Source organism: Leopardus geoffroyi, chromosome B3 (assembly GCF_018350155.1).
Source record: "Leopardus geoffroyi isolate Oge1 chromosome B3, O.geoffroyi_Oge1_pat1.0, whole genome shotgun sequence".
NCBI classification, from domain to species: domain Eukaryota; kingdom Metazoa; phylum Chordata; class Mammalia; order Carnivora; family Felidae; genus Leopardus; species Leopardus geoffroyi.
Genome location: NC_059337.1, coordinates 59,557,749 through 59,584,699, shown reverse-complemented (window position 1 = coordinate 59,584,699; position 26,951 = coordinate 59,557,749). Strand labels below are relative to the sequence as shown.

At 39.2% G+C, this 26,951-nt stretch overlaps 2 protein-coding genes across 12 annotated transcripts in view; one reads left to right on the top strand and one right to left on the bottom strand.

Moving 5' to 3' along the window:
- Positions 1-26,951, top strand: part of LOC123583643 — a 252,374-nt gene that overhangs the window by 60,673 nt on the left and 164,750 nt on the right. The gene's annotated exons all lie outside the window — the stretch shown is intronic.
- Positions 1-26,951, bottom strand: part of FRMD5 (FERM domain containing 5) — a 321,525-nt gene that overhangs the window by 133,552 nt on the left and 161,022 nt on the right. The window lies entirely within an intron of this gene.

The window sequence follows — 26,951 nt, the reverse complement described above, 5'->3', positions numbered from 1 at the left end:
ACTTATAAAGGCACCTCACAGAATAGGAGAAAATATTAGCAAATCACATCTGATGAGGATCAGTATCCAAACATAAAAAGAACTCCAAAAACTCAACGCAAAAATCAAACAACTCTATTAAATGATGGGCAAAGGACTTGAATGGACATTTCTCTGAAGATGATATACAAACGCCAGTAAAGCACATTAAAAGATGTTCAATGTCAGTAATCACTAGGGAAATGCAAATCAAAACCACAATGAGATACCATTTCACACCCACTAGAGTGGCTATTATTAAAAAACAAAAACAAAACAAAATAACAGTGACGGAAAAACTTGAACTCTCATACATTGTATGTAGCAATATACAATGGTTTAGCTGTAGTGGAAAAGTACGGTGATTCCTCAAAAACTAAACACAGAATTACCATATGATCCAGCAATTTCACTTGTAGGCATATACCCAAAAGAACTGAAAGAAGAGGCTTGAACAATATTTGAACACCTATGTTCACAGCAGCATTATTTGCAATACTCGAAAGGTAGAAACAACCCCAATATCGGTCCATGAATGAATGGACACACAAATGTGATATGTACATAGAATGGAATTATTCAGACTTTAAAAAATGAAATTGATACATATCACAGCACAGATAAACCTTGAAAACATGCTAACTGAAATAACCCAGACACAAAAGGACAAATATTGCATGATTCCATTTATATGAGGTACCTGGAGTAGTCAAAATCATAGAAAGAAAACAGAATGATGGTTAAGAGGAGAGAGGGGAGGTTATGTTTAATGGATACACAGTGTCAGTTTGAGATGACAAAAAACTTCTGAAGATGCACTGTGGTGATGTTTGCACAACAATGTGAATGTACTTAATGGCAATGAAGTGTAGACTTAAAAACTGTTAAAATGATAAATTTTATGTTATGTATATTTTAATACAATAAAAAAGAGGCCAAGAAATAAGTTAATGGAATATTCTGATGCTTGAATAGTTAAAAAAAAAAAAAAAACAGCTCACAATATTACTGAAAACCAAACAATCAGATTTTGTGATCCAGGGCAGGCTAGCTCCAGCAAACCCATGAGCTTAACAGGGAGGGACAAGAGACACTCGCTCAGGGTCTTACATGAAATGGAAGAGACAGCCCTGACTCTAGATCCTCTGCCATTTCTACAGCAGCAAGTAACTATCAGATTAGTGTCACAAATTCTGAAGTGTATGTGTTTGTTATAGAATGGCTGCAAGGTGATGAGAAAAGTGACCCTAGAGGTTAAGCTTTATGAAATGGTTAGTTTGAAAGAAACAGAGCAAGTTTCAGAGAGAAGGAAGATGGGAGAGAAGGGTAGGAGGAGGTCAGGGGTCCAGATGCCTACCTGTTAGATCTGTGGATGTGCAGGAATGTTGTGTGGGGCAGGGGGACAGGGGCAGGACACACAAAAAGCCCCCTTCTCTGGGCCTCACCAGTTACATACACTCCTAGGCTGTGATAAGGGGTCTCTGAGAGATGTCCCTACCTTCTAGATGTAGCTACCACCTGGACAACAGATATGCAAGAATACCTTCAATTCCCCTAATTTCCCTGGGTCCCCCGTCTGGAGACTGTCATAAGAATTGCTCAAATGAGGGGCGCCTGGGTGGCTCAGTTGGTTGAGCTTCCGACTTTGGCTCAGGTCATGATCTCTCAGTTCATGAGTTCAAGCTCTGCATCGGGCTCTGTGCTGACAGCTCAGAGCCTGGAGCTTGTTTCAGATTCTGTGTCTCCCTCTCTCTCTGACCCTCTCCCACTCATGCTCTGTCTCTGTCTCAAAAATAAACAAACATTAAAAAAAAAAAAAAAAGAATTGCTCAAATGAGGCATTAGCAGTAGCAGCCTGACAAAAGGAGTCCTAAGCTTGAATGCTAAGAGATACATTTTACTCAGAGAAAATGACACATACAAAAGCTCAGAGGCAAGAATAAGAAAGCCAAGGGCTTTGGACAGAAAACAGCTTTGCTGACACAGGGAGGTGGCAACAGGCAGACCGCTTGCAGAGCACCTTGAACTGTGTGATGAGGCACTCGTCTCCTTGTGAGAAAGATGCTGTTTTAGCTCAATGTCTTTTCATTTCTTTCTCAGAAATAAGTTCCTCCCTCAACTTTATTAACATCTAGACTTAAAAACTGTAAAGTGAATTTTTAAAGCCTCTTTTAAGGAAAGTTGGACTTATTTATGGCCGCCACACGTTCCCAACAAAGCAGTGATCCCTCACCTCCAATGATCTAACAATGAAATTATAAGGGAGGAATTTGCAAATATGAATGTCTTTGACAATATAACATTTACAGCATTTTAATTTCACTTATTACTAATATTAAACTGAGAGCACAAGTTATTTCCTGATTATAAGTTTTGGAGCATTAATGCTTTCAAGACACAAAGGTAATACTACTTAGTGCCTTTCTGAGAATCGGTATGATACCAAGAAAAAAAACCATACTTTACCTCCCAGAGCCTCATTATCCTCATTTAATGGCTGGTCTAGCAATCTCTGCCTTGCAGAGTTATTGTGGGGAAAAGAAGAAAAGAATATACAGTATATGTAGCACCTAGCAATAAGTAAGCACTCAGTGCACTGTGACTGCTGTTACCAATGGGCACATAAATGTTTAATTCAATAAATATTTGTTAATAAGTACTCCAGTAGAAAAGACATGGTCTGGAATCTAGGTTTTGCTATATCTTTTATCTTAAGTTATTAAATATTCCAATCATAGAGAAAATTACTGGAAAAATAACAGATGTCTAAGATCATTTAACTCCTTATGATTTTCAGCTGTACAAAAATACCACAATTTATCCATTGCCCAAATAATATTGGCATTGAACATGCCTCCTGGGAGACTTTCTCTAGGGTATATATCTACAAGTGGGATTGCTGGTCACAGGACATGATAATCTTTGCATCATAAGTAGCTCTCCAGAGTGGTATGTTATTTTCTTTTGTATCCATCATTGTGAGAGCATTCTCATTTACCAACACTAGATGTCAGGCATTTTAACTTTTGCCAACACTGTCTGAAATGGTATCTCATTGTTTTAACTTGTATTTCCCTAATTATTAGAGGTTGAGTATCACTACGTGTATTTTTGCTTATTACAGGTTTCCCCTTCAGTAAACTTCCTGTTCATGTCTTTTGCTCATTTTTTAAATTAGGGAATTGTTTTTTTCCTTACTGATTGTATTCCAACTCTCAATCCTTTGCTAGTTACATGTACTGTAAATATCTTTTTAAAGTCTATTATTTGTCTTTTAACTTTGTTTATAGTGAACTATAATCATCTGAAAATGGAAATGATTTAACATTTACCTCATATGATTAAAAAATAAACCTAAAAGCTCCTCATCAAGTGTCAGCCAGAGATTAAATATTCAGTAAAAGTGAATCTCCACCATTCTCCCTCAACTTACAACCTTAAGAAGTTGTTATCGGAGTAACAGATATTAAATAGTAATTTCAGCCTCAATTTCCTCATTTGTAGACGTGGGATAATAATAAACTCAGTTATTGTGAGGTATAAAGTGTTTAGCAGAGACTGGCAAACAGAAAGATCTCACCATATGGTAGCTGTTTTCACCATCATCATTATTAGGAGAGATACACAACATATACAACACACTATAATAGAGAGCAAAATACCATAAACAGCATAAAAACTCTCTTTGAATTCAGTGCTATCAGAATACAGAGATGAGAGTGATGACATCTAGCTGGGGGCCATGGGAGGGTGAGGGAGGCTTCATGGAGAAAATGGTGTTTAAACGGGTCTTGGAGGAACACAGAAATGAAAGACATTCTAACAAAACATATAGAGGCACAGAGATGATACATACACAAATCTCCAGTTTGCCAAGGTATGGGGACAACTGAATAAGTCAGACTCAGGAAGCGGGCATTCATTTTTTTAGGTTATCAGAGTAGTCTATGCCCTAAAAGGTAACTCATGACCTAATTAATACTCTGAGTATAAATATGAAATGTTGGCTTTGGAATAAAATTTGGTACATAGGATCAGTGGATGAATTACCCAGAGAAAGGTGTGTTAAGAGAACAGGGATAATGTATGTGAGTGGAATAGAGAAAGCAAATAGATATAGATGCCAAATGAGTGACACACGAGGGCCTACTACTCCAGAGAGCCAGGGCTGTTGGCTGCTCACTTACTGCCTCTCTGGGGAGAAGCAAGCTCTGATTTTCTTTTTTAAACAGGATCAGTTCTAAAGTCTGACCTAGAAATAATACAGCCTTTACTCGTTGCCTTTGCTTATATAGGCCCAGGCAATCATTGTCAGCCTAACTTTGTTGTCTGAATAAAACAAATTTCACTCAGCACGTTTTGTCTTGAACAAAATGTGCTCCACTTAACTGTCTACTTTTTATCTACTTATATTTAAAAACAGTATTTGGCTGTATTAGCATATACTAGCATATCTATTACTGCATTCTTCATATTCTATCTATGAATAGATAGATTTTTCTTTCCAAATTTATAGAAAAAGATCAATTACTTTAAAAATGATTAGGTGTTCTCTTTTGTGTATAATTTACTCACGACAGAACTGACTTGCAAACCTGTTATCAGATCCAGCTATAAATTTTGTCCAGCACACACACACAAAATTTTTCATCACTACCAAGTATCTGGTTAGGACTGTTACTTTTTTTTACTTAGAAAACCCCAGGTTTGAACACGATGAAATGCTTTCTCTCAGACAGAAAATGGCAGGCAGTTCTGTATACAAAACCAGAAAAGGCAGCAGGCACAGCAGCAAGGAAATTCTAATCACTTCGATCCAGTGGAAACTTAAGCATTTCTAAAGGGGGAAAAAAAAAGCTACTACATTTTTCTTACGTTTTAAACAAATGTATCTGCTGGTGGTGATTACCATGTGTTGCACAGACATAGCTAAAATGATCACTGTGGGACCAACAGTTCTTTCCTCATTGTCTACCAGCTCTTTTGTGTGTCTCTGGCATAAGTAAATAAGCAACAAGTGCATTCACAACTAAATAAGTTTTACATGCTTTCAAATTCCCAAAATACAACAGAATGAAAAAATAGCAAGAATCCTTGGTGTTTGTTGGAATCTGAGCTAAATTACTTGCATCCAAACAATTAAGGACAGGAGGGATTCTATGGTTGGCCACAAACTGTGGACCATGACTCTGGGATCACAACCCAGAACTTATCTACCTGAATGATGTTAGTGCCTCCTCTAGATTATACCTCTGTAACAATACCATAACCTCAAAATGATACTATCTTTTAATAACCACTTTCTAATTTTCACCTGGATGTGCTGTCATATGCTATAGCATATGCCACCATTTACTTATACAATGAGGATTCCTTCTTCCTTTCAGAGCAAAAACAATACACCAAAATAAAACAAATGTGATAATAAAAACCAAAAAGCACAGTTTATTTTCTGTATGAAGTTCCTCTCTTTATGTAACATGGTGATATTTTGTAAAGAATTAAGATGCTTTATGCTTTTGCCTTTCTGAATGAGTAACCTTCACCCAATCTGGCTCAAGGCATTCATCTGCTTGGGGAGAGATTATGATTTATTAGAGAAAGAAAATAGAAATAAAGAAGGAAGTGACATTTGGCTTTTGATATACAAAAGATTATGCAGTTTATCTTTCATCTTTGCTGCAGTAACAGCTACCCCCAAATCCCAGTGATTTATAGCAACAAAATTTTATTTCTCACTTGTATCGCTACATTTGGCTGCAAGTCAGTGTCAGCTTTACTGCTGTTCCATGCATCTTCTCATCCTGTGACCCAGGCTTACAAAAGAGGCCCCTATTTTGGTCATGCCATTCTCATGGCAGAAGGAATAGGGCCACAGGGCTGGTAGAAACCTACACTGACTCCCAAAGTTTCTGTTCAGATGTAGCCTCTATCACATCCACGCAAATGCCACTGGCTGAAGTCTGTCATATCTAAGACCCATATCAAGAGGCCAAGAATGTGTACTACTTGCATTAGAGGTGTTGCAAGTGATATGGCAACAGGAAGGGAGAATGAACATCTGATACAGCAATATAATCTACAATGTGTGGGAAGACAGGGGCCTTGCAAGCCAAGTTGTCTTAAGAGAGGACTGTCCAAAATCCTTTACTTCTCCCTTTGCTTTATCAACCACCAAGCCTACACAAAAGAGAATGCAGAGAAGGACTCCACCCAACTATTCAGCCACACTAGGTGTATGGAAGGAGGAGGATATACTGTCAAAAGAAAGCCCAGTCCTTCCAGACTCTGGGAGATGGGAAGAAGGGCAGCAAAGCAGCCCTGACTTCCTGAAATCAGTGTGTTCAGTAAGTGAGGATGAAAGCAACAGCTGAATGCCTGCTCTTTCTTGATGTCTATTTGGGATTCTGGGACAAGATCAACTCCCAGGTGGCCTCCACCACAACATGGGACAGAGACACAGTGACTCAGTGTTGCAGAAGGACTGGCAGAGAAGATCCTGAGTTTTAGGTTTCCTGAGCTCTCACAGTTCCCTTAAGGCATGAACACTAAGCGATTACAAGAGGGTGAAGTGGACAGCAGATGCAGCACAGACTCAAGGGTGTGCAACCTGTGGAAGCCAAGGAGAAGCCCAGTCAGCCAGAGTGCTACTGGGTTCTGATCAAGCAACCTGCAGCCAGAGACTTCAGCCCTAAATGCCAGCAGAGCAAGCAGCACTTGTGTGGACGAGGACTGCTGCCCCCAAGACCCTAAGACAGACAGGTCCATCACTTATGACACTGTTGCAAAGCAGTGTTTGAATTATTGCATCATTTTAAACTTCAGACCAGGCTGGATATTCAGGTAATTTGTCTCCCCTGCTAATCAGTGCATAGGAGCTCCAGGGAAAGGCTATTAAGATACTGGAGAAATAAAGAAGCTATATTTTCTCTGAGGAAGGCTCAAAGAGATAGAACCACTTCTATTTTGTTCATCATTATATCTGCAGCTCTAACACAGTGCCTGATATAAGTATTCAATAAATATTCACTGAATGAAGGAATGAGAGGCCATAAGTGAGAGGAAACTGATAAACTGGCAAGGCTGTGATAGACATACCAGGCAGACATACCAGGAAGATGAGGCCAGTTTCTTTTTGGCAGCAAGAAAACAGAGTCCCCACTTCACAACTAAAACAAGCTATCATGAAACGGCTCCTGTCACTATATTTAACTCACATTTGGATCTGTGTTCTCTTTGGATAATATTGCTGCATCCTCCTGCCTCAAGGAAAATACACGAATAGATGTATAGGATTTCAGTCACAGCAGAAAAAGCAGCAACTGTTATGGAACCAGAACGAATGGGTGATGTCTGAACCAATAAACTAACTTTGGCATTTAGTGGCAACTTGGTCTTACCTGCCCCTGGACAACTTCAGTGTTGGAGCTTCCAAACCTGTAGAAATTACAGTGGCTAGGGTTCAAAAACAGAATATCACAGGGAATAACAGAGAAAACATGGTGAATAAAATACAAGGTTATGTAGAATTGAGGTGGAGCCATGTGTTAACTGAAACACTAAATTTCACAATAAACTGTGCTCTCAATACACTAGCTGTAGGTCAGAATCCTCTGTGAAGCTTTAAAATAGAACAGATGCCTGGATATTCTGCTCAGGTGAGGCCTGAGCTATACTTATTTAAGTTAACTTATTTTGAGATAGAGACAGTGCAAGTCAGGGAGAGGCAGAGAGAGAGAGAGACAGAGACAGAGAGACAGAGAGACAGAGACAGAGAATCCCAAGCAGGCTCCACACTGTCAGCTCAGAGCCCAACATGGGGCTCAAACTCAGGCAATTGTGAGATCATGATCTGAGCCAAAATCAAGAGTCAGAAGCTTAACTGATGAGTCACCTAGGTGCCCCAACAGTAATTTTTAAAAGCTCCATAGGTAACTCTGGTACAGAGCCAGAGCATTCTGCAAGGGAGAACACCTGAAGAACATGATCAGGCAATGCTGAGTGAATTAATGAACGAAAAGGCTCCTGGGGATTATACATTTTTCAAGAGCATGGACTATGTCTTATTTATTTTTGTACCCTAGCCTCCAATGTTTCTTGTAAAGAATGAATAATTGGATGAATGAGTCATGAATACTCTACCTTGGTAGCCTCATCTCTCAGGAAGACTTGAACTTGGGAAATAAACAAGTTGACAGCTGAAGTTTATTTAAGTGTGCACCTCCTTAACAGAATTCCGGTTATAATTTTAGACTAAATGAGAATAAACATATGTGATCACTATAACATAAATTTTTAAAAATATTAATGAAATTAACTTTTGTTGAACTGGGATACCAGGGGAGGGTGCAGAGGAAATTGGTGCTATAATAAGATTTACACAGTGAAATCCTACATCCAGAGATGGGGTATGAGGAAGAGCAGAATAACCTCATTCTGCCCTCTACTATTTGTGTATGTTTATATTTACTTCTCCTTGAACAGCAGAAAATACCTAGTGTTACTGATATGATTAATAATATAATTCAGCACTACTTTGTGGGAATGTTGAACGTGTTAATGACTCCAAAGCTCTGGGCAAATGTAGGAAACATGGATTGGCTTAGTGAAATTTCTAGCTCCCTGTAAACTTCATTCTCAAGCTTTGTGGAAGCAAAACCTTATGCTGGGAAAAGACAAGCATGTTTCACTTTCTAAATCTTCCTAGTTAAATGCTATCATCACAGGCAACTCTGCCTGTTAAGCAAAGCTCAGTGAGACCTCAGATCTCCAGTCTGTTCCCCAAAAAGAGAAGCTGAAGGAGGAAAAGGAGGAAAGGCTGGCATGGTCTGATTATGTGGAGAGTCCAAGCCAAATTCTGCAGTCTTCTGCCACACTGACACTTGAGATTGCAGAGAAGTGAGGTGGGGGGCAGCGCCGGGCAAGGGATACTGAAAAAAGAGATGAAGTCTCATACAGGCAGGAGAGAGAAGAATGGCCTGGAAGTAAATGGGAAGAAGGAATCTATTCTCTGTTAAAATGGTAAAAGGTCACCAAAGCCTTCTTTCCACGAGTTTTCCGAAAGGGGCCGGTAAAAAAAAAAAATAAATAATAGAAGAAGGAAAAGCCCTGAAGCACGCAGGAGGGTTGTTAGTTTGACTGAGTGTCCTAATCAGAAGTCTTGGCAGAGAGATCGGACACCTGTGTGCTCAACAACCCTCGTGAGGAGTGCTCTGGGCTCACGCCTGCCTGCCTGTGCGGACGGGTGCTGCGTACTTAGCTACCTGCCCAGCTGACATGAGCAATTATCCCAGGCAGGGTAAATGAAGGTTGTCTTCCACCTCCTTGAAATAAGCAAGAATATAATGTTCCATCCAGGGGCTCTCTTCCATAGGGGAAAAAAAAAGCTGTGGATACTCCAGCTACTCATCATTTCTCTATGAAACTATAAAAACAAAATAAATAATATTAATGTTGTTTTGTTCTGTTTTGTGTACTCCAGTATTTGGTGGCTATTTCTATGGTATTCTCCACTCACCCTACACCTTCATGGACTTAACTTTAAGATTACCAGAATGTTACAGATAGGGGCACTTGGGTGGCTCAGTCGGTTAAGCATCCAACTTCGGCTCAGGTTACGATCTCACGGCTTGTGAGTTTGAGCCCTGCGTTGGACTCTGTGCTGACAGCTCAGAGCCTGGAGCCTCTCCAGATTCTGTGTCTTTCTCTCTCTCTCTGCCCCTCCCCTGCTCACACTCTGTCTCTCGAAAATAAATAAACATTTAAAAAATTAAAAAAAAAGAATGTTACAAATATTAGAGAAACTAAAGACATGAACAGCTTTTGTTTTTCTCAAATGATTACTCTATTCCAGCTCTACAGATTATATGGCCAGAAGCAGACTATATACTGACCAGGTCCCTTGGAAGCTTTTTAAATATTCCAGCAGGCCAGAAAATGGAACATGAATGCTTTTCAAAGTGATGATAAAAGACAAACTCTTTTTTTTTTTAAGTTTATTTATTTTGGGGGAGAGAGCGAGCGAGCATGCACACACAAGCGGGGGAGGGGCAGAGAATCCCAAGCAGACTCGGCACCACCAATGCAGAGCCCAATGTGGGGCTTGAACTCATCAACTGTGACATCATGACCTGAGCCGAGATCAAGACTCAAAATGCTCAACTGACTGACCATCTGGGTCTCCCAAAGATAAATTCTCTTTTAAGAGGAGTCTCAATAAATACCACAAACTATAGTTTTTATACCAGCCTCTTTCTTGACATGGCCTGAGAGAGATCTGTCCTTAATATTTTCTTTTTTTATGCTTATTTATTTTGAGAGAGAGAGAGGAGAGAGAAAGCAGGAGAGGGAGAGAGGCAGAGAGACATAAGGGGACAGAGAATCCCAAGTGGGTTCTGCTTGATCTCACAAACCATAAGATTATGACCTGAGCTGAAATCAAGAGTCAGACACTTAATCGACCGAGCCACCCAGGTGTCCCTACCCTTAATATTTCATATACAGTATTAAAATTTGCATTCATAGATTCATTTGAGGCTTTCATTTATCTCATTACTTCCATTTGCTTTGTAAGAATTTTCTCTCAAAAAAGTAAACAATTAGACTGATGAGATGATTTTCTGAGTTAATTCCAAAAATGGAAAGAGGAAAGGCACTCGGATAGGATTAGAATGTAATGGTCAAAATCATAAGGCACTGCATTCACAGTCCTCGAGTTCAAATTCTGGCTCTGACACTAACTGGGTAACTTTGGGCAAGCTATTTGATCTCTCTAAGCTGAGCTTCCTCTATAAAATGAGGGAGAATAGTTGCTCCTTAAAGCATTATGGAAATTAAGATCATTCATGTTTGGAGTTTACAAGTGTCTGATATCCATTAAGTGTTTAATAAATGGTGATTAAGATTCATTCTTACCTATTTGGTCTGGAATGTACATTTTCCCACGCAGTGCTTACATCACACAGGAAAAAATATTAGGCCACAAACACGGCATATCGAATCCTGGTGGTTAGAAAGATTCCAGACTCTGCGTGGTCATACAGGGTTCTGGAATTTAGCCAGGCTGCAGCACTGAAACTGTTATACTTGCTTCCTTGACAATAGTCTGGGCATGAATAAGATTCCAATTTTGATAAGCAAAAGTCAATACAAAGTGTCTAATTGAATCTGTTCTACTTGAAAAGTAGTGATGTAATTTTACCATGATCTTAAAAAGTCACCGATCATGTAGGGGTGACTACTATTCATTTAATCCTCCTTTTCCAGCAAGGTAATTTATTTGTTCAGGCCTTCTGGTTAGAATTATATGACTAGTTACTTACAGGCTTTGTTACCCTGACAAATAGTGTCGGTGTGTTTTTCTTGAAGGCTCACTTAGCCTACACTTGAGTTCACATACTTCTCAAGACTGGTAAACTGAGCTATACTCCTCTCATTTGCCACCTGCATTAGCACCTGTTTCTGCATCAGTTTGAATTGAAACAGGGATAACAGAGAGAAAGCAATATTCCTTTTCATACTCCTTTGGGCATTCATCGGCTTATCTGCCTACGTATCTCAGGAAAGTATTTCTCCCTTACTTAGCGTTGTTTGGGCCAAGAAGACATAGGGCTTTACCTTGTTCCCTGTCCCTCCACCTCTGCCCCACCCCCCAGTAACTTTAGCTACTTTCAGATTGAGCTCTTTCTTTAGGCCAGTGTGAAACTTGGGAGCTGAGGGAGAAAAGGAGATTGGAGAAGTCCTAGTCCAATACCGATGAATTCTGTATCAGGCTCAGCCTAGCTCTAACCCACTGATCTTAATCAATTTTCAACTGGTTGCTTATAAAATATACTAGGAGTCTATTGCCCCTGTACCCAAATTAGAGAGCTGTATCTCCATCTTATCCCTTTGTGCATTTGCCCCCTCTTCAGGCCCTGAAGCTGACTTCCTGAAACAATGAATGTTGTTCTACTCCTAGAGTCCATATTTTTGTTGGCTTATCAAATATTGTTAATCCTTGTGAGACTCCCCCTTTTGTCAAATTCCGTATTTGCCAATGACCCTGTCCTACATCTAGAAATGCTGGATTCCTCTGAACATGCACAACAGATTCCAGACTTCAATCCATGCTCCAAAACAGCCTGCAACCGTGCTGTCACAGTTGACTCTTCCTCAGGCCAAGTTACAAGTCCTCTGCCCCATTCCCAGAGGACATTGCATAAACCTGTGGTTTTAAATTTTTTGTTGTCTTGCTATGTCATGCTAACAAAAGGCCATAGATAGACACTCTTAAGGAATCTACATTCACTAAGCAATGAAATCAACCTTGGAACAGGCTGCATACCACTCAGGCTTGGTCTGAGTTCAAATTCTGAACACTCATACATCGGCAACATTATCCTAAGTGCTACTCTAATGGTATAAAGAAGCAACCCCTCAGACTGCATGTGCCTGACTGGCCGTGAGCCAGGCATACAGTATCCTGGCTGACTGCAACTTTGGCGTTTGCGAGAATGTCTTTTGCCAATTCTTCTGGCATTTGTTTGAAGGTGTCAAAATGTGTTTTACCTCCTAAAGAATACTTTATTTCTTGTCCAAAGAATGTCTGTGGATTATCATCTGCCTACTAGTGTTGTTAGTCTACTAAAGAAGAGAATTTGGAGACACTTTGGGATCTGCACTGTCAGTGATGTGCAACTCTGTGAATGCTTTTCTTGTCAGAGGTTGGTATGTGAGTGCGTTTTTCTTTGAACTGACTGCCAAGTGAACAACGTTGATCCTATTTTTTTTAAATCTCTATTTTCTGTTTGTGTATCATAAAACCTAAGAAGCCTGTGCTATTCCCAGGCATCTCAAAAAGGTGATGTTGGTCAGGTACTTTTTATTCATCAGCTGAGAGTCTTTTATTCTGTCCTAACGCCAACTAAATAGAATGACTCAAAAATGTCACATGCATGTTCCTGACAGATCTCCCCCACGTAAACTCTCTCTAAAGGCAAGGCTTGGATGAACTAAATGAGAAATGTATGTTGACCTAAGAGAAGCCTCTGGCCAGGGAAACTGTGTCACATGTCACAAAAATTAAAGCAACAGCTCCTAATACAGTATTGCCTGTAACGTGTAGTCAGAGAGCACTTGTCAACAGGATCAGAACAACACCAGACATGCCTTAGTCCAAACTGCTGTTTGTTTCAGGGATAACAACACCTGAACCAGTGTCAGAGGCAGAGGGGTCCCTTCTTCTGACAAAGAATGAACTTGTCCCAAGTTCTTTCGATCTCATTTTTTCTTTCTGTCTCCTCTAGAATGAAGTTCTATTAATCAGTCACCTCTTCCCCATCACTCATACACCTCCCTCAACATTCTCCTACCTTTACATTTAAAAACAAACTGTTTGGGGGCGCCTGGATGGCTCAGTTGGCTGAGCGTCTGGCTTCGGCTCAGGTCATGATCTCACAGTTTGTGAGTTCGAGCCCCGCGTCGGGCTCTGTGCTGACAGCTCGGAGCCTGGAGCCTGTTTCGGATTCTGTGTGTCTCTTTCTCTCTCTGCTCCTCCCCTGCTCATGCTCTGTCTCTGTCTCTCAAAATAAACAAATAAACATTTTTAAAAAATTAAAAAAAAAATAAAAACAAACTGTTTGTATTCTGGATCCCTTCTATCTAATTATTCTGTCCCTGTCTTTGAAGACCGTGGAGAGCAGTGGTTGAGCATGGGTCCTTACAGCTGGACTGACTGGCCTCAAATCCTCATACCAGGTGGCAGTGCATCTGTGTCGTTACTTACCCTCTCTGTACCACACTTTCCTAATCAATAAAGTGAGGATGATCATTGCACTTTAAAGTGATCACTGTACCTCATCATAGTTATTAAAAGGACTAAACAAAATAATACATTTCAAGCACTCAGAAAAAAAACAAACTGATTTTTACATATTCTTGTACCTGGTAGTTTTGTAGATTCTCTTGGATTTTGCTAGGAGAAAAGAAAACGTCCTAATGACATTACTTTTGTTCCTCTCTAAACCTGATACTTTTTTGTTATTTGTCTGCTTGTTTTGTTTTATGCATGGGCTTCCGCTACAGTTGGTGAGTACAAGTGGTGCTGGGCAGCATCTTATCTTCTTCCTGACTCTTCCATTCTCTTGTCTGTTATTATTTTTAAGTTTATTTATTTACTTTGAGAGAGAGAGAGAGAGAGAGCGCGCACGCATGGAAGGGGCGGTGGGGGGTGGGGAGAGAATCCCAAGCAGGCTCCACACTGCCATCATGGAGCCCAGTGCGGGGCTTGAACCCACGAACTGCGAGATCATGACCTGAAATGAAATCCAGAGTTGGATGCAGAACCCACTAATCCATGCAGGTGGCCCTCTCTCGTTTATTTTAATGAGGACCTCTGCTCCACTCTGTCACTGCAAGGTTCTGTGAGAGGCCATTAATGACTTCCTTGTTATTAAATTCAATAGGCACATTTCAGTCATCATTTTCCCATTCAGGCACTATTCAACTGTAACAACTACAGCTTTTTATTATTTTTAACTCTTGCTCTCTTTCCTTCCCAAGAACACATGCTCTGTATTCATCTCCTACATCTCTGGATGTTCTGTCTCAGACTTCCTTGATGACTACACTTCCTCTGACTGCCCCCTTAATAAAACTGCAACATATAACTCAGATTTAGAAAGAAAAAATAAAATCCCTTTATTTTGTTTAGAACTAATCTAACTTGACTCCCAACCTTACAATCACTGGGTGGTGGGAAAAAATAGCTGAACATCCAATCCAGTTTAAAGTGTCGTATTACCCAAATATTTACCAAACCCTGTTAGGTAAAGTTCAACCTCTCTTGGATCAGTGAGATAGTCAGATGTGTCCATGAAGGCTTTTGTTCTCCTCTAAGATGATGACAAGTGGCATTGCTGAATAATTAGCAAATTCTATCATTTTTCCTAGATACATTTTGATTTAGCCTTAGATTTTCGGATATGGCATTTATGGCAAGGACTCATTTTCCTGTCATGCTGTCTTTTGTAACACAAGAGAAATGGCTAATAATCTATGACAGATTCACTTCCCCCTCTGGTCTATCTTGTTTTCTGACTACACTTTAATGATTCATACCAAAAGGCTGCTCAATCCACATCAACCACAGTTAAAATAATTCGAAGTGGCAAAAGGAGAATGGGAAAGTGGGATAAGAAGTTGACTATGCCTATGTATTTATCTGTATATATGTTCATATGCCCTTTGTGTTCAACATGGAAGACCAGATTATTTTTTAAGAAATATCAGTGACGGGGCGCCTGGGTGGCGCAGTCGGTTAAGCGTCCGACTTCAGCCAGGTCACGATCTCGCGGTCTGTGAGTTCGAGCCCCGCGTCGGGCTCTGGGCTGATGGCTCAGAGCCTGGAGCCTGTTTCCGCTTCTGTGTCTCCCTCTCTCTCTGCCCCTCCCCCGTTCATGCTCTGTCTCTCTCTGTCCCAAAAAAAAATAAACGTTGGAAAAAAAATTAAAAAAAAATAAAAGAAATATCAGTGACAATAAAGTGAGTAATAAAGACTATTACTGTACAGACAGTAATATGGAAGGAGGAGAAACAAGATGAAGATAGGAATTGTCAGAAAGGGCATTCAGAATATAAGAAAAGGGCAGAAGGAGAAGAGTGGAAAGGGGAAATGAGTTATTTGTTACCCACTCTCTTTGATGTGTGGTTACAATGCTGTTGTATCCTGAGTATGAGAATAGCTGGCTTTAACATCAGGTCAATGCACTATCTCACTATGGGAAAGTACAGTCATTCCTTAGCTCATGATTAGGGCTTGAACAAGATCTGTTGCCATTTGTCACTCTGTCACTGAGAGTTCAGTGGAATTATTCTATTTCTTCTTACTTACAACAGTGTAGTCTCCTAGCTGCTATCATCATTCATAGCACTGTAATGTTATATCAGGCTATTCTTCTGAGCTCAGATTTGCAGTAATCTTGATGATTTTAGAAACATTCAATACCTAGCATAACACCTTGCACAGAGTAGGCACTCAATAAATAATTCCTGAATGAACAAATGGATATGAATAGAATTCTCCTTTCATGATGAGGGGAAGGAGGTATCTTATTCTTCCCTTCTTAAATGTTCCCCCAAAGGAAAAGATTTTAGTATTTTTAATTTAGCTCTTAATAGACACCAAGTAGGAGAGAAGTCAAAGACGATTAAAAGGGGAGAAAATAATAAATAGATACAATGTGCTAATTCATTACATTAAGAATGGAAATAGACAAATCACATAATCTAGCAAAATAATTTTTGAAGACAATGAGTTTTACTGCTCCAAGGACATTCCCATATAGTATCCAGTTCACCTACTTCTTTAAAATTAATGCAACATGGGGCGCCTGGGTGGCGCAGTCGGTTGAGCGACCGACTTCAGCTCAGGTCATGATCTCACAGTTTGTGAGTTCGAGCCCACGTCAGGCTCTGTGCTGACAGCTCGGAGCCTGGAGCCTACTTCGGATTCTGTGTCTCCCTCTCTCTCTACCCCTCCCCTTCTCATACTCTGTCTCTCTCTCTCTGAAAAATGAATAAACTTAAAAAAAAATTTTTAAAAAAATAAATAAAATAAAATTAATGCAACATCTAATAACCAAAGCCAGCTCAAGGCAAACAGAAAAGTACAATGGACCACACACAAAAGTACTGACTCAAGAGGCTAATATTAATTTAACTTTACAATTTTCCTTCCTAGCAGCTTTTCTGGTGTTTGCTAGCTTAGGCTGACACAGATTCTGTTGGCCCTGGAATTGAAATACAATGTTGGTATAATTACTTTTCTAAGAATAGCAATGGTCACTACAAGTTTTCTAAGCACTTCCTAACCTTTTCCCATTTTTTAGTGTTTTCAAATTCTTGGAAACAACACAACGTATAAATTTAACACATATGGAACTTGTTTTAAGGTTAGCCAATTTCAATTTCCCTTAATCTAAAATATCAAGAACTAGAGCATCCACGTACCCTGAGAAAAGATGATCCCGTAACATTTCCACACCCATACCAGCTGGAACCATTCTTATAAAGACATACATTCAAATTTTGCTGTAGGGGTCTAGCATGCCAGAACCATCTTTACTGTGAGGACAACAGCTTCATTGAAATATACTTCACACATTATAAAAGTCACGTTTTAAAGTGTACAAATCAGTGATGCAACTATCACCAGAATCTAATTTTAGAACATGTTTTCCCTCCCGTAAAAGAAACCCTATATCCGCGCCTGGGTGGCTGAGTCAGTTAAGTGTCAGATTCTTGATTTCGGCTCAGGATATGATCTCATGGTCCACAGATTCGAGCCCTGTGTCAGGCTCTGAGCTGACAGCGGAGCCTGCTGCAGATTCTCTATCCCCCGTTCCCCCTTCCGCCCCCCTGCCACTCTCTGACCCTGCCCTACTTGCACTCTCTCTCAAAAATAAACATTTTTAAAAAAGGCACACTGGAGATTTATAATGTAAGCGAGGGAACTAGAGAATCCTAGACATCATTCTTTGGTCTCTCTCTCTTTTTCTTTGGAACAATGTATCTTATTACAGCTGTTCCTTTACATTTCTTACATCTTACGGTGCTGTATCTCTAGTTCAGCTTTCCTTGTTTCTCTATACACAAGCTCCCCAACTACAGAACTTTTATCTCCTCAGTACCAACTAACTACAGAGACCTGGTGCAAAGTATCTGCTGATTTCACTTTCCATTTTACTGATGGGAATTTGGTCAAAATTGAATCAAATGTCCACTATAAGCAACTGTGGCACAGAGAGTGCAGTCCCATGTATGAACAGCTTTCACAGACCCTTCCTCATGAGATCTTTGTTTTGGGGAATGTAGATGTCAGGAAGAGAGTCGTTGTGAAGTTGGGGGCTACATCAAAGATTGTCTTCTACAGAGAATAAAAGCTTTTTCTCTTTGAGAAAAGTAAAAAGACTTAACATTAAACTTAACATTAAAAAAAAAAACCTATATCCATTGACAACTAATTCCCATTCCTCCCAACTGCTACCTGCCATCACCAAAAGCCCTGGGCAACCATTAATCTACTTCCTACTTCTATGGATGTGCCTATTTTAGACATTTTATATAAATGGAATTATACAATATGTGGCCTTTGGGTCTGGCTTCTTTCACTTAGCATTTTGTAAGGTTCATTCATGTTATAGCATAAATCAATATTTTCTTTTTATTGCCAAATAATATTCTATTATATGGGTATGCTACATTTTACTCATCCATTTCTCAGTTGACAGGCACTTGGGTTCTTTCTACCTTTAAGCTATTATGAATAATGCTGCCATGAACATTTGGGAACAAGTTTTTGTGTGAACGTGTGTTTTTCATTTCTTTTGGGTATATACCTAGGAGCGGTATTGCTGGGTCGTATGGTAACTCTATATATATTTAACATGTTGAGGAATTGCCAGACGATCTTCCAAAGTGGTTGCATCATTCTATATTCCCACCAAGTTTCTCTCCACATTCCCACCAAGATTTGTATTGTCATCATTATTATTATTATTGTCATCCTGGTGGGTGTAAAGTGGTATCTCATTGTGGTTTTGATTTTAATTTCCCTAACAACGAATGATGTTGACACATTTTGATATATTTGTTGGTCTTTTATATATATTATTTAGAGAACTATCTAGTCAAAATCCTTTGCCCATTTTTTTACTGGGTTGTGTTTTTATTATTGAGTTCTAAACATTCTTTATATATTGTGAATACAAATCCCTTGTCAATTATATGATTTGCAAATATTTCCTCACATTATGTGGGTGGTCTTTTCGCTTTCTTGATGGTATCATTCGCAGCATAAAATTTTCTCATTTTAATGAACTCTAATGTATCTATTTTTTGTCAGTTGTTGTTTGGGTGCCATATTAATACTACTTTTTACTACAGCTGTATCCCTAGAAATTTATTGCTAAGACACTTTGTAGCTCTTGGGGGAAAGGAAGCACACATCATTGCTACTGCATGTAGATTAAAAACTTGGGTCATTAAAAAAGATTTTTTTTTTTTTGAGAGAGAGAGTGCACACATGTGCACAAGCAGGGAAGGTGCAGAGGGAGAGGGTGGGAGAGAATCTTAAGCAGGCTCCATGCTCAGTGAAGAGCCTGATAAAGGGCTTGATCTCATGACTGTGAGATCATGATCTGAACTGAAATCAAGAGTCGCAAGTTTAACCAATTGAGCCACCCACATGCTCCAAAAATTGGGGTCACTTAAAAAAACCAAATTACAATAATTCAACTGACAGGGAAACCCTCCAAAAAATGGTTGAGATGTGTTATCCACTACCTCTTAGTAATTCACAGAAATGTGGGAGAAAACTCCTTTGACTGAAATCCATAGATAATATGCAATATTTATTTTAGATATAGTTTTTTTTTTTTAATTTTTTTTTTCAACGTTTATTTATTTTTGAGACAGAGACAGAGCATGAACGGGGGAGGGGCAGAGAGAGAGGGAGACACAGAATCGGAAACAGGCTCCAGGCTCCGAGGCATCAGCCCAGAGCCCGACGCGGGGCTCGAACCCACAGACCGCGAGATCGTGACCTGGCTGAAGTCGGACGCTCAACCGACTGCGCCACCCAGGCGCCCCTAGATATAGTTTTAACCTCCTTCACCAGACCCCTGACCAGAGTTGCTAAGAAATAGACAACTTGTTTGACTTTTGCTTCTTCTCCCTGAATCTGTAGCACCATCTGATTGAAATTTCCACAAGCCTTAAGTTGCCCTAAATTGCCCAAAGAAGAAAGGCAAACAAAAGTACACGTAGCCTGAATAAATTTTAAGCTAGACAGTGGGCTCCAAAAAAAAAAAAAAAAAAAAAAAAAGAGTATTTTTAATGAATAAAGGACTCACTTTGCTCCTCCATTCCATAGTCTAGCCATTGGAAAGTCACTGTGAACGCCTTTGTAAAGAATATATTTATAAACAATGTATTTGTTGAGATGCAGAAATGGAAAATGACAGAATCAAATTAACTAATTTATCAACTAAAGAATCAGCTGGGAAAAAGAAGACATAGACATTAATTTCTTACCACACTGTAAGAAGCAATAGGTAGAACTAGAGTGTCTTCCCTGCCTCCCACTTACATCCTTCAGTCCTTCAACAACTGTAATTTAATACCTACTATGTGCTAGAAGTATGTATATTAATAATACATAACCCCTTAGAGGAGTCTCCAAATATTTATGACAAAATCAACCTTCATGGGACTTACTTCACGGGGCTTTCCCAGAGTCCTCCATTTTGGAGGAATCTCTTCCATTACTCATTTTGGACTGTACTTTATCAACATCTCTACTGGAAAGTTATAACCCTCTACTTGATGGTATAATTATTTATAAATGCATCTTGCCCCCAGCATTAAACTATAAACTCCTTGTGGACAGGATCTGTGTACGAATCACCTACGTGACCACCATATCACCCTGTACATGAACACACAATAAATTTTAGTTGAGTGAATGGAGTTTTTTGTGTGTGTGTGTGTGGTTTTTTTTTTTTTTTTTTTTTTTTTTTTGAGAGAGAGAAGGCAAGAATCTTAACCAGGCTCAACACTCAGTGCAGAGCCCAATGCAGTGCTCGATCTCATGACCATGAGATCATGACCTGAGCCTAAATCAAGAGTCAGACATCTTTTTTTTTTTTAATTTTTTTTTTTCAACGTTTATTTATTTTTTTGGGACAGAGAGAGACAGAGCATGAACAGGGGAGGGGCAGAGAGAGAGGGAGACACAGAATCGGAAACAGGCTCCAGGCTCTGAGCCATCAGCCCAGAGCCTGATGCGGGGCTCGAACTCCCGGACCGCGAGATCGTGACCTGGCTGAAGTCGGACGCTTAACTGACTGCGCCACCCAGGCGCCCCAAGAGTCAGACATCTAACTGACTGATCCACCCAGGTGTCCCAAGTGAATGGAGTTTTTAAAAAATTAAATTTAGAAACACCAGTAGAAGATTAATATAAAACCATGTCTTTCACAAAAAAAATTACATCCATAAATTGTTAATGCAGAAGCTTATGACCTTAGTCTGGAATACCAGCTATTCTAGTTTCCATATAAATGATTTCTTTTCATCTTCAGCAGTATGCCAAAAAGGGGGTGGCTACATTTTTAGAATATTTCAACTCAAGAGAAAGAAACTCAAAACACTTAACACACACAAAAAAAATTATGGGTAAGTTATACTTGGGGGGTATCTGATGACTAAAACATATTTTTTCTTTTTTTTTCCCTTGAATTTAGAAACTTTCCTCAAATCTACCCCAAATGAGCAGTAGATAAATCCAGAAAGCAAACAATTAGATCCAAAATTATTTCACTGACTCCGAAATTCCAGAGTCTTCTTTAACTCTTCCCTATCTTTCATCCCTGATTAGCGTATATATTCAGCCATCTTTTAAAAAAATTTCAATAATTTTTTAAGAACTTTAGAACCATTTTAGAGAAACATAAATTTGCAAAGATACTACACATATCCCACACCCAGTTTCTTTTCCTATTATTTACATCTTACATTAGTATGACACATTTGTCATAATTAATGAACCAATACTGATGTATTTTTAAGGAAAATTCATATTTTATTCATTTTCCTTAGTTTTATCCTAATGTCCATTTTCTGTTCCAGGATCCCATCCAAGATATCACTTTACATTTTGTAATCATGGCTCCCTTGGCTGTGACTTTTTTTTAGATCTTCCTTGTTTTTTTAATGATCTTGACAGTTTTGAGGAATATTGGTCAAGTACTTTGTAGAATGTCTCTTAGTTGAGATTTGTCTGAAGTCTTTCCCATGATTATGCTGGTATGGTGGGTTTTTTGGGAGGAAGATGATTCTTACCACATCATATCAAGAGTGCATATTATAAACATTACTTGTCACTATTGATATTAATCTTTATCACCTGGCAAAGATGCTGTTTGTCAGATTTCTCCACTGTAAAGTTACTCTCTCCCCCATGCTTTCCATGCTGCAGCGTTTGGAAAGAAGTCACTATGTAGAGCATATACTTATGGAGTGGCAATTTATGTTCCACTTCCTTGAGGACAAGTAGCCACATAAATTATTTGGAATTCTTTTCCATGAGAGATTCGTCTTTTTATCCCCACCTATTTGTTATAGATTTTTCTATTCTCTCCCATTTATTAATTTATTTAATCATTTCTTTATATCAGGATAGACTCAGGTATGTTTACTTTATACTTTTGGTTATTACACAATATTTTATTTTGTTGTTTCAATTGTTCCAGCTGTGACCATTGGAACTCATTTGTTTGGCTCTTGTGTCCCTAACATAACCCACCACTGTGTTTCTTTTAAATGTTTCCTTACTTTCTGGCACTACAAGATACCCCAGGCTCATAATGTATATCTCCTGCCCCAGTACTAGAATAAGGTATTTCTCCAAAGACCTTTAGTTCCTTTTACTGGAGAAAGATTTTAGAATCCAAAAGCTCTGTGCTAGATATACTTGTTGCTACCTGACAGCCACTTCTTTTTACACATTTTTCTCCACTTACATTATTAAAATGTTATACAAGCCACCCTGAGATAGAGCCTAGGAAGAACACTAGAGACCAGACCTTTCACTCTGATCTTTGGGAAGCCCTACTCTTATGGATCTGTTTCTATCTCAAAAAAAAAAAAAGGCATTGTGACTATTTCTTACATGTGATGAAGAATTATATTTCATTCAATACTTATCTAGTAGTATACTTCTTTGTCTCCTATAGAATCATAGAATGTTAGAAAGGGCCTTAGAGATATCAAATCCATTTGTTCACTCATTCACGAATATGTATTGAAGAACTACTAGAATTCAGTATGATCCTGACAACGAGCATATAACAGTAGCCAAAATGAAACAGTCCCTGATGGAGCTTATGGTCTGGTGACAAAATGATGAATACTTATTTTTAAATATCACACAAATAATTATAACAAAGCACCTGTGCTAAATGCATAAAAGGTAAATAAGAGGAGAGAGTACTGTGAGGACACTAGATCTGCTGTGGATTAGGGTTCAGGGAAGGTTTCCCTAAAGAAGTTAAGAACAGGTGGAGTAGGAGGTAACTAGAGGGAGCAGGAAGACAATTTCAAACAAAGGGAAAGCATGTGCAAAGGTCTGTGGCAGGAGGGAATGTAGTACAGTAAAAAAGCTCAGAGAGCTGAGGGAAACAGGCAAAAGGTGAGCACGGATAGGAAGCCGAGACTGGACTACAAGTCCTTGTCAGCCATCATAAGGTTTTGGTCTTATTTAAAACAATTTTTTTAACGTTTATTCATTTTTCAGAGAGAGAGAGAGACAGAGACAGAGACAGAGCATGAGTGGGGAAGGGGCAGAGAGAGAGGGAGACATAGAATCAGAAGCAGACTCCAGGCCCTGAGCTGTCAGCTCAGAGCCTGACGCGGGGCTCAAACTCACTGACCGCAAGATCATGACCTGAGCCAAAGCTGGACACTTAACCGACTGAACCACCCAGGTGCCCCAGTTTTGGTCGTATTAGAGAGGAAAACGAAGTTCCTGACATAAAAAACTCATTAAGGGTTTTTTTCCCCCCATTAAGGCTTTAAGTAAGGTGGGGTGGGTAGTGACATGTTGAGATTTGTGTTTTGCAAAGATCATTCTGGTCGCTATATGGAGAATGGATTATGGGTGGGCAAGAAGCTCTAGTGTGAGGTGCCCAGTCAGGAGGCTACTGGAGCAGGACAAAGAGATGATGCTGAAGAACTTGGACAAAAGGGGAGCTATGGAGATGGAGAGAAGTGAGCACATTTGAGAACTATATAGGAAGCAGAATTGAGAGGAATTTGTGACATTCTGGGTTTGGGGCAAGCAAAAGGGCAATTTAAGGGCAAGACCTTGGTTTCTGGTTTTGCACAATGAGATGGAGGGTGAATAGTGATATCATTCATTGGGGAGGGAAAGAAAACAGTGGAAGAGGATAGGTTTGACAGGCAACACCGTGAGTTCAGTTTTAGATTTATTGAACTTGAGCTATTTCTGAGACATACAAATGGAGAGGCCAAAAAGATCATTGGATTTAAAAATCTGGAGCTCAGGGTTAGTGATATAAATCTGATATAGTTTTACAGGTGATAAGTGAAGCTAAGAGCACAGATAAAATAGGAAATAATACAGAATGGGAAGAGAAGGGACACTGGGCAAGGCAATTACCCACAAAATGAAATTAATAATAATTCCTAACTTACAGAATTGTAGTCAGGATTAAATGTCATCATGTATATGAAAGCAAATGGCAAACTGTAAGCACCAACTCTGTTATTTATTACTATTAAAATTGTGCATTAAAAATGCTTCTGTGGGATATGTGTATGGTTATTTACCTTCAGGTGTTCAACCACTTAATAATGTGTATACCATTATTCACTACTTGAAAAACACAGAATCTCTGGCAGTTAGTGTAAAAGACTAAGAGCTATTAATGATATGAAACACAATATTGCTTTAACGTTATCTCATTTTCCTAATTATTGGTCCACAGGTGGAAAATGAAGCATTGAGGGAAGAAGGAACTAAGGTATAGGAGCAGCCCACATCCTAGCCTATCTCCTATTACCTTCCCTGCAATTGTCCGCTCTCCAAAGCCATTTGGAAACAACTTGTGGATTATAGAAACTGCTTCTTGAATAAATGATAAAACATCTAATAATAAATCTAATAAAAATTACTTAACGGATTATGACCATCAACAAATGCTCTTTTCTTAGGGCTGTCCTCTAGAAAATATAATTAACTTCTTTATGTAGAACTGCATATATTTGTAACAATTGGATTCTATCTATATTTTACTCAGATGCAAATCAGATCCTATCTTTAGGATAAAATCGCAACCTATCAGTTTTCATAAAGGTAATCCCAGAATCACAAAGATGAAAGGTACAAAAGTATGTGCTTCCAGAAGAGCTGAGCTGTGCCCTAAATTTACAGCTTTTGAACTGCCCAAAGGCACCTGCCCATGGAGTCTGAAATTCAGCCTGCACTCTGTCACAATGCCTTGTGACTAGGAGCAGGGCTAGGATAGGTTGGATAAAGGCAGGGGGGTGGACCATTTTGCTTTGTTTGGCTCCAACTTGGTGCCTTTGGCACCCTACAGGTTATAGTAGCATTGCAGAAGGATCATATGCACAGGCAATTGTTTGGACTCCAGACAAATATTGGAGTCTTTTTTAAGATCCATTTTAGGTTTAGATAGCAATCTTGAAAGGAAATTTATGACAAAAACAATCGTTAAAATGCTTTTATGAAACTATTACACTATTCCCAGCTACTAAGATGGTTTGATTTTCTTGTTAAAGCCCTTTAAGTGACACCGCATTGTCAAATGTGGTCATTACACACACTCTAAGTTTTAATACCCAAGGTGTTTTGAAACATTAAAAATAAATAAAAACTCAAGTACCTTTAATTTTATCCAAATATTGCAGACAAAAGAAAGCCACCATACAGTAAGAACAGCTATGTAGATGTTGTATGAAACATTCTTATAGAAGATGTTGTGTCTTGTGGTACAAAGTAGGTGTGGAAAAACCATCTAGAAACCAAGACCTCAGTTCAAATCCTGGATCTGATTTTAACTATTGTTTGGCCTTAACTCACTTAACCTCTTTCAGCCTCTCCTACCTTCACTTGTATGACATGGATTGAACTCAATTATTTCCAAAGCCTCTTCCAGCTTGACAATTTAGAACTCTACAAATGCCCTTGTTACAAATCTCCTCTTATTTGTGTGATCTTCTTCATTTTCTATTCCATTGTTATTATTTAACTACTATTTTGGCCTCCTTATCTGAGTATGATAAGCATTTGTCCCCACACTGAAATAACCTATTTATTCATGAATTAACTTAATTCATTCATTAAGATCCTCTCTCATCTTTAGACATTTACAAATTACCTTTCTTTCTTTTTTCTCTGTTCTTTTCTTCCTCCTTTCCTCTCCTCTCATGTTTGCTTATTTTTTTTATTTAAAAAAAACTTTTTTTTAACCTTTATTTATTTTTTTGAGTCAGAGAGAGACAGAGCATGAATGGGGAAGGGTCAGAGAGAGGGAAACACAGAATCCAAAACAGGCTCCAGGCTCTGAGCTGTCTGCACAGAGCCTGACGCAGGGCACGAACTCACAGACCGTGAGATCATGACCTGAGCCAAAGTCGGACGCTCAACCAACTGAGCCACCCAGGCGCCCCTCATGTTTGCTTATTTTTGAGAGAGAAAGAGAGTGTTGAGTGGGAGAGGGGCGCAGAGAGAGAGAGAGAGAGAGAAGGAAACACAGAATCTGAAACAGGCTCCAGGCTCTGAGCTGTCAACACAGAGCCTGATGCAGGCCTCGAGTTCATGAACCGTGAGATCATTCATGACCTGAACCAAAGTTGGACGCTTAACCCACTGAACCACCCAGGCACCCCCAAACCTTTCAAAACTTAAAATTTTCATTATCACTTATTCACTGAAAAGCTTAAAGACTTAATTCTCTCTTTGTTCACTGTCTAAGTTCTACTGGATAAATGAGCCTAGGTCAAATACTCCAGCCCACGTTCTGACAGTCAACAATCATTTATAATCCTAGGCAATAGCAGGGCAGCGGGTGGTTTAAAAAAAGTTAGACATCTAGGACAAAATTAGCATAGAAACAAACTAGGAGAAACTAATTCTGAAATAATATATAAATGAAGCAAAGTAGGGTAAATATAGTGAAAGAAAACTCTTAAGAAGTCACAGCAGGATGGAGCGCCTGGGTGGCTCAGTCGGTTGAGCGTCCGACTTCGGCTCAAGTCATGATCTCACAGCTCGTGAGTTCAAGCCTCGTTGTTGGGCTCTGTGCTGACAGCTCAGAGGTTGGAGCCTGCTTCATATTCTGGGTCTCCCT